At 38.3% G+C, this 8925-nt stretch overlaps 1 non-coding gene across 1 annotated transcript; it reads left to right on the top strand.

Annotated features, from left to right (window-relative positions):
• Window positions 1–624: 624 nt before the first annotated feature.
• TRNAK-CUU (transfer RNA lysine (anticodon CUU)) lies at window positions 625–695 on the top strand. Its single transcript has one exon. It is a non-coding gene; the product is annotated as a tRNA-Lys (tRNA).
• Window positions 696–8925: the final 8230 nt, after the last annotated feature.

The raw sequence follows: 8925 nt of genomic DNA, 5'->3' as shown, positions 1-8925 counted from the left end.
GTCGCGATCTGAAATTAAGTGGAAGGATTAATAAACTAAAGATAGCAGATTGAGTACATTGAATAGTTGGAGAAAGATGTCCCTTATTCAATGTATGAAAGGATATAAGAATATGTTAATATTTATTGCTCACTAAGGTCAATGCAAATAATAAAACAAAGCTTTACTATTAAAAGGTTGGGGTTTTTTTGATTGAAGAGCACATTACAGTGCAGTTTTATTATCAATGCAGTTGCCACCAATTCCCTAGATTTGAATGTATAGCTTTCCAAGGATGGATAAAGTTGAAGATGGTGGTGTAGCTGGAACAAAAAGCTATTGACCACTGACAACTCACAGCTGTTTGACAACAAACCCTTAACCACAAATGTTGTTACAGCTGGAGGTAGAGGAGTATCATTGATCTAGGGCACTGCCTGCTCCTGCTCACCTGGAGGTAAAATAGAAAATGAAAGGAGATGGAAAAAAAACATGGTCAAGACAGCAGGTACAGACCATGGAATGTAAATGATGCCTGGGTCTCCCTGCCATTCCCCAGCGCAACTGGTCGTGCAGGAAGCTGGGCTTGTGATTGTGGATCCTAAAGAGATTAAATTCTGCAGTTCCCACAAATCACATGACATGGCTTTGGTGGTTCAGTGGTAGAATTCTCGCCTCTTACGCGGGAGGCCGGGGTTCGATTCCCGACCAATGCACCAAGGAAGGGATGAGTGCACTTTGATGTGGGGGACGCCCTGCCTGCGCTGCCTTTCCCCTCCGCCGCTGTCATGTTCCTTTTTTCTTTTTTTTTTTTTTTTTCTGGCAGTTTTGCCATTTCTCAGGTTGGTAAATAATAGTGTGTTAGTTAGTTTTGTTCTCAGCTTAGGGATTTGCATGAAGTAGATATAAATTGTTAAGAAAACAGGGTCGCTGATTGCTCATCACTATATATGTGTGTGTGTGTATTAAGCATAATGTAATGATGTAGAATAAGGGGTGGAATGTCATGGTTTTGTAATTTTTGCTATCAGTATTCCACATCATAACATCATGTAAAGCACGGATAATTGTACCGAATGTGCAGCTCACAGAGGAAGACTACATATCCCAGAGAACATCACGGTCAGGGATAAGTCACAGGACCAGGACACTATATAATCTCACTTCGGGGCTGGATTCGCTCTCTTGATTCCTCGGAGCGCAGGGGAGCAGTCCAGCCATTTTGCCTAGAGCTACAGTAGACCTCTCAGTTTTGGGACTCACTCTCTCTCCTATTTTGCTTGATTCATTAGCCTTAATTCCAATTATATTGTATTATATTGTGTTATCCTGTATTTTGATATAGTATTTAGTAAATAAGTGCGCCTCCTTAGATCATTGCCACTGTTTTCTTTTCCCTTTTCCCTTTTTCCTTTTCCCTTTTTGGGCCTGCGGCCCTGCAGACCAGCTGCCCCCCTGTCACAGGCGCAGGTATATTTTCAGTTAACCCATGATACCTCACAAGGGAGATGTTCCAGTCCCTTCCCCATCTCTGTGGCTCAACAACAAGGCCAAGCTGCTGCTGTTGAAGTTAATGATTTGGTTTCAGTGCTGGAAATTGGGTTTTAAGCATTTTGAAGGAAGTCCTTGCCCAGATGTTTTAAAGGTGTTCCAGAGAGAGTAAGTGAGGTACTATGATAGTGGCACCCTCTCAAGGATCCATAAAAGCCTGAGATCCAGGAACAGGTGATTTATTACCTGGCTGCAGCCACCTGTGGGCCCTGACTCAGTCAAGTGCTGTGTAAACAGCAAAGGGGGTGAAACTCTGGATAACCTATTATATTCAGCTGAAAGAGTCTGGGGGAGTACACTCTACCTTTACAGTTTTCCATCCTGTCACTAATATGCAGGGACAGGATACAAAGCCTTTTTCTATCGCAACTGGGCAGCCTGCATTCAAACACAAGGGGTTACGTAATTCATTTAGTCACTGTGAAAAAGGGTAATTCTTTGTAGCTAGGCTGTGCTTTGCTCGCAGTGAGTCATTTTTAGGAGGAGAGATCATATGCATTGTTAAAAATAAGCTTTTGAAGACAGCAGTTCTTTCATGCCAACTGTGTCCTGTTTAGATCAGCAGATTAAACAAACCCAAAGCTGTAATTCAGCACAAGTTAAAGTTTCTCAGTGAATCAAAAATGAAAAGGGACAGCATTTGCTTTGTAACTCCCTAGAAGGAGAGCGTAGCAAACAAAAGGCAAAGAGATGACCATCAAATACCTGTATTGATTCATCTTCAAATGAGAAAAGAAGCCAATTTTCAAACAGCATGGACTTAAGGAAAATAAAAGGTTTGTCTTTAATTTTTCAGGCCATCCTTCCATTATCTATTCAGCAATCAGAAGCTGCAGCATGGAGTGAGCTTGCTGTAACAGGGTATGAAAAGTCACAGTGAAGCAGTTATTTCCTCTGCTTGTGCTTGCTCTTTATCTCTGTTGCCTAGTAAAACTAATTATTCCATCCTCTATATGATCCTTTACACATTTTCTGTTAGCTATGACCCTCAGTGCTACCTATGGCCGCCTTATCTATCTGTGACAAATTCGCATCTCTTAGACCTGTCATCTATGAATCACTTTTTTCTGTTTACCTTTCTCAAGCTGATTTGCTTTCTGCCTGAGTTACTCTATTTCTTGTTTCTTTCGTTTTTCTTTTTTTTTTTTTTTTTTTCCTAGTGGTAAGATCTTCTGTCTGACTGACTCACCCTTCTGTTTTCCTTTCTCATTCTTTCTCATTGTCATTATTTTGTCAGTTTTCATTTTCATTCTGTGGTTTTTCTCATATCCTGACTGCACAGAGCAGCATCTTTTTTGATTAATTCATTTCCTATTTATTTTTAATCTTTCCTTCTCTTTCCTCTCCGTGACTCAGCTTCTGTCTCCCATAGTTTGGCTTTTTATTGTATTCAAAGATATTTTTTGCTTATTCAGCGTCAACTACTGGAACTTTCAAAGGGAGTGAATACACATAGATGGCTCTGTGCTGAATAGGATGATGTCAGCCACACAACTTCTGAAAGCACATTTCATTCCACTGACTTGTCAACAGTTAGAAACCACAAAACAAATTGGTCTTTTATATCTGTAAGATATAGCTCCTGCATTTGTCTCCTGCTATTTGTTTCAATTTTATTCCCCTTAGATCTTGCAATTATATGGGAAATTGATGTAGCTGTTTAAAACAAACACATTGCATGATTCTGCAAAAATAAACAACAACCAATTTAATGGTAGCCAGTGATCATGAAATCACCTCTTTAAGTTAATTAGTAAGTCAATGTCATTACAATTTGCAAAGCAATTATGTTTACTTTCAGCTTTGTAAACATCTTTGAAACTTGCAGAAATGTGGATTAATTTCAAAGCAGCATGTCAGCATTGCAAGAGTAACTACTATATGAATGGAGCATGCTGCTGCTTTAATCTCAGCTATCAAAAAAGTTACAGTATTGCTAGTATCGTTTAGCAAATGATAGATGTCCTCTTTCTCTCTTCTAGTCGACCTCTTTGATCTTAGTAGGATTTCTTTCAGCTCTAGCATCACATCTTACAGCATACCTTCCCACTCAGTTCAGTTTTCTGCATATTACCATGATATATGACACTATAAGAGAGAGATGTGAGAGATATGTATGTTTCATGTCAATTCACAATTGAATGTTTGAGCCTCAGTAGAAAATTAAAAAGAAGATTCAGCCCCAGCATTTCAAGAAAGAATCGCAGACACTGGTTTGATTTATTAGACAATTGAATGGAGCTTTCCAATTCAATTTCTCATTTAATACTTTTATTATAGTTTATTCATAGATTATTTCCTTTGGAGACGGTATTAGATCTTCTAGTCTGACTTTCATTATAACACAGGCTATTAAACTTTACATAAATACTTTTATGGAGGCCAGTAACTCCTAAAGGAAATCTGAATCATCTTCCAAGAGATATCTACTACTGATTTTATAACATCAACAATGAAAACCTCCATCTCCTCTGACAATTGTTCTTGTTGTTTGGCTGACTCGCTGTTAACAAAACAGCAAAACAGAAATGTGCCCAATTTTTATTTTGAATATTTTTGGCCATGCAGAATTTGTTGTTTTTTCTTGTTCCCACTGGGAAGCCTTTAGTGCTTAGTACTGCTTTCGTTTGAACATACTTATACATTCTTATAAGGACGCCTATCTATTTGATAAGCTAAACATAGCTCTCAGGATGTACTTTAGTACTGGGTTATTTCTGATGAACAGTGTCCAACTTAGCTCTACCCACGTTAACCATCACGTTGCAAAACTGTCAAATATTCTATGTATTCACTCAGTCGCTTCATACATAAAGACTTACGTATATATACTTCACATATGTATACTTCACATTCTTTGTGTTGCTATAATTTCTTTTTGCATCCAGGCACAAACATAAATGTAGCAGTGGCTAGAATGTTCCTGAGAAGCATGAGACTAACTGACCAAAAGAAAATTTCCAACTTTCATCCTATGTAGGTGAGTAATGTAAGTAAGTGAACATAAAAAACTAACTTGAGGGCACCAGTACAAAATCTTGTTTGAGAGATTACATAAATATGTGTATAAATATATATATACGTATATATATTGTTCAGAGGCACCAACAGTTTGAATGACTGAATAATACCATGGAGGAAGTGGTGTTGAAGGCCATTGATTCAGTGATGCAACGATGTCTGGTACAGTGAAATATTTTCTTCAACATTTAAGTCATTTCTGTGATTCTTCTCCCCTCTTTTCTTTAAATTGTCTTACAGAGTGTTGAAACCACAGCTGCACACACCGGAAATTTTGTGCAGAGAGGTAAAATTGCCTTCACATTCCCTATATATAGCTCTTGATTTTATACACTGTGAAAATTTTGTTATAGCAGATGACACAAGGAAATTAAAACCTCCCATTGTTTTCCAGGATCCAGATTCTGTCCTGTTAATTAAAGTCTACCATCTTATTCCTCATCTTTGTCCTTCTGACAGTTTCTGTGTTTTGATGAGCTCAGCATTCTCCCTTGCTATCCAGAATACTCTGCTTTGTTGATTAGGGTTTGCTTGTTTGATCGATTGGTTTTTGCATTCATTGCCTCTTCGGACCATTTGCAAATGTTAACACCACTGATTTTATTGTTATTTATTTCTCCTAATGGTGTTGATGAAGAACACAGGGCTGATGAAAATGCAGCTGACTAAGAACTAGGACCACTCTCTAGAGACCTTTCCTAAAAATGCTATCATCAGTAGTAACTCCGTGCTGATAAGTACTTTTGAGACCTCTGAGACAGCTCTTAATCCATTTAAGGATGTACTTTACTGATACTGCATATCCTTATACTTTTACCAATGTGTAACATATAGCGAATCAAATGCTTTGCAGAAATACACTACGTATTCCCTTCAACAATAACTGTAATAAATAAAGAAGCCTATTTTTCATAAAAATTTTACTAAGCTTATTTATAAATGATATTAATATTGTGTATTAATTATAAATCTTCCATTTTATATTTTATCAACAGAATCTTTATAATTTCTCCACCATTTTGCTATGAACTGGTGTTACCTAGCACATTTCTTTTGACCTGCTCATCCCTCTTGGCTTCTTGGATATTCACCAAATACCAGTATGATTTTAATCTTCAGAATTATCCATATGCAAAGAGTTACTCAGACCTGACATTTGCAGGAGACAACCCTAAAAGTCACCGATTTTAGGACTCTGGGGTGTGAGCTATCTGGGCTTGTCAGCAGGAAATTTTCTCCAGCTATTATGTCATTTAAAATCCACATTAGCTACTAATGGTGCAATTCATCTCACCTAAATTCTTCTAAAATTAGTTGTCTAAGTTACCTAAGATGCCCTCAATTGAGAAAGAAAGATAAGATCCTACATAGACCTAATTGATTCCATCTATCCTGATATAACTTGAAGAGAATCAGAAAAAATTAAATATGTATCTGTAACGTATTTCTTTAAATATATAAATATTGACAATAGTAGGTGAAAAAAACATCACATAGATTCATACCTTATAAAACTTTGTGTAAAGAGAATTTTCAGGAACCCTAAAACAAGTATGAGCGTGAGGCCAAATAAAGACCAGTTATGCTTTTAAGGACTATTGTCTTGATGTCTGCTAAAGAAAACCAGGTGTGTTCCATGGGAGCTAGACAAATGGTCACATAACTTACAACACATACAGAATTAAACATGTACAGACATCTTACAACCTAGAAGGCCAGCTGTATCCTGTGTTGCATCAAGAGGAGAATGACCAACAGGTCAAGGGAGGTAATTCTGCACTTGTGAGACCCCACTGGAAGTACTGCATCCAGTTCTGAGGCCCCCAAAAGAAGGAGGACATGGAGCTGTTGGAGCAGGTACAGAGCAGGGCCACGGAGATGATCAGACAGCTGGAGCACCTCCCCTGTGAGGACAGGCTGACAGAGCTGGGACTCTTCAGCCTGGAGAAGGCTCTGGGGAAAAGTTTTTAAAAAGAGTGAGGGTAAATTTAGACTAGATATTAAGAAGAAATTCTTTACTGTGGGGGTGTTGAGACACTGGAACAGGTTGCCCAGAAAGGAATGGGGATGCCCCTTCCCTGGAAGCATTCAATGCCTGGCTTATCTTTGAGCAACCTGATCTAGAGAGAGGTGTCCCTCCTATGGCAGAGGAGTTGGAACTAGATGATCTTACAGATCCCCTCCAATGCAAATGATTCCATGAATTATATAAGCTGTTCCTGACTTCATGGTGGGAGCCTTCTTTAGACTGTGCCTATGTGCAAGTACAGCAAACACCATTATCTGTGTGTGATCACCTGCTTCAAAACTAAGTATGCAGAACTGAGCACAGTGGCGATCTGCACTGCAAATGCAAGTGTTGTTTATTACCATGTGCATATCAGACCTGATTCCTTTCCTGAGGTCCAATTAGATGCTGCAGGTGGTGGAAAATATGGGCAGTATAGACGGTTATGTTTTTCCTGAAAATCTGAGGGAAATTTGTCACCTACTGACTGCAGGACAGGTTCAAATATCCAAAAAAGGAATGCAGTGAGAGATTACTGAAAATGCAGTGAGGCAATAACCTGTCCAGAACTGGAAAGAGAGCAGTAGAAACAATTAAAAAGGATCATAATCATTGTTTATCCAACTCTAAGAAAGGAGTAATTCCTTGCCAGTTAGAATCGTGATTCAATCATATTCTCATCTACAGACAGAGATACCTTCTGTGGCCAGTTAAGAAATACAGAACATGTTCTTGAAGGCATGGATATTGACATGACATGGTGAATGAAGTTAAGGGGATCAAAAAAGCATGAGCTGTTTGGGCATTAGAGTGTTTGGGAGACAAACTGAAAACAGAGTCCAAGCCCATGAGTAATTGCAAAATTTATAATAAGAAGCAGAAGGATATAAATTGTGGGAATGTGATGCAATCATGGAAGGGTTATGGATAACAGCTGTGTTATGAGATTTCTGGGAAAAGATCACTAGTATGGAAAAGAGGGAATGAGCTAAACCAAAAATTAAGTGAGGCATGGGCTGTTGTTCAGGTTACACTACAAAATGAAAGGAAACATCATAAAGATTTCATTAAAAAAAAAAATCAACTGAAAAATAAACTATCAGTAAAACTAGATATGGCACAAATCACAGTTGAAGTGGAATTAGATGCCACTCAGCTTAAAGCAATAGCAAAGGAACAAGAGGCTTCAGTCTTGTGTGAAGTTGCAGTAATTGTGTATGTCTTTTCTTTTGCATCCAAACTGAATTAAAATTTTATGATACTTTAGTTGAATTTAGTAGTCTGGTGATGACCAGATGATTTTCACTTTTAAACACTTCAGACCATTTCTACAGGTGCTTTGTGCTCCTAAAACAATACCTTATATTTTGTTAATGAGTTTGAAATTTGTCAGAATTTCAGCTATAATAAACAAGTATTTACTCCCATTTGTGTTGGTTATATATGTTACTCAGCTGGCTCTACTAACAATGATGCTAAGTCCATCCAGTTTACACAACCCCATGGGTTTCTTGTATAAACATCTGAAACATTATCTATCTCCTATTTCCCACTACCATTCTTTTTTGTGACTGTTATCTGCTTATTTATCCATTCAGAATCCCTCTCTAACTGTTTACCTACACTTCCAGCAAAGTTATTCTGCAACGTCTCTAACCAGTGATCAATTAAAAGCTCACGGTTGCCTTCAGCTGTCAACTGCTTACAGCTGCCTTTGTTGTGTTGTTCTCTTGTTTGTTTGTTTTTCCAGTTCTCTTCAAGTCAAAGTCTCAAGAAACATACACCAATGGACCACAGTGGTTGCTCTTACGGCCATGAGTATTGGAGGCAGCTTCCCATCCCAGTTCTTTTACTAATTTTCGGAGAGCTCTGTTGGTTGTTCTGTTGGTACATTCCATTTGTTCAGAACTTTGGGGCCACATTATAGAATTGCATTGCAGTTAGCTGTGGGATGGCTCTTTTCATGGAGACAGCTTCCATCCGCTTTGTGAGTGGGTCAAAAATAATTAAATGGTGCTAGTTTCCCCAAGTGGTGATCCAGATGGGTCCTGTGTAATCAGCCTGTACCTTGGCCCAAAAAACCCCTCTTGCACTACAGCTGTATTTGTCTTGGATTTATTAGAGCATTTGCAATGGCTAATGCTAGTCAGCTATGCAGCTATTTCTCTACCTCAGCAACCATCACTCCATAACAACTCCATCTAACATTTAGAGAATAGGCGTATTCATGTGAAGATCAAGTCAAAGTGTACCAGAGCTCATCCTCACAGACCATCTTCATCTGCTCATATTACTTCCTTTTATTAGAAAAATACCAACTCTTGTTTTAGAAGAGAGTCTACGAACCCAGAAGCCCAGCTTTCCAA

Source organism: Excalfactoria chinensis, chromosome 1 (assembly GCF_039878825.1).
Source record: "Excalfactoria chinensis isolate bCotChi1 chromosome 1, bCotChi1.hap2, whole genome shotgun sequence".
Classification (NCBI taxonomy): domain Eukaryota; kingdom Metazoa; phylum Chordata; class Aves; order Galliformes; family Phasianidae; genus Excalfactoria; species Excalfactoria chinensis.
The sequence above is the reverse complement of the archived record's forward strand: the minus strand, read 5'-3'. Positions and strand labels throughout refer to the sequence as shown.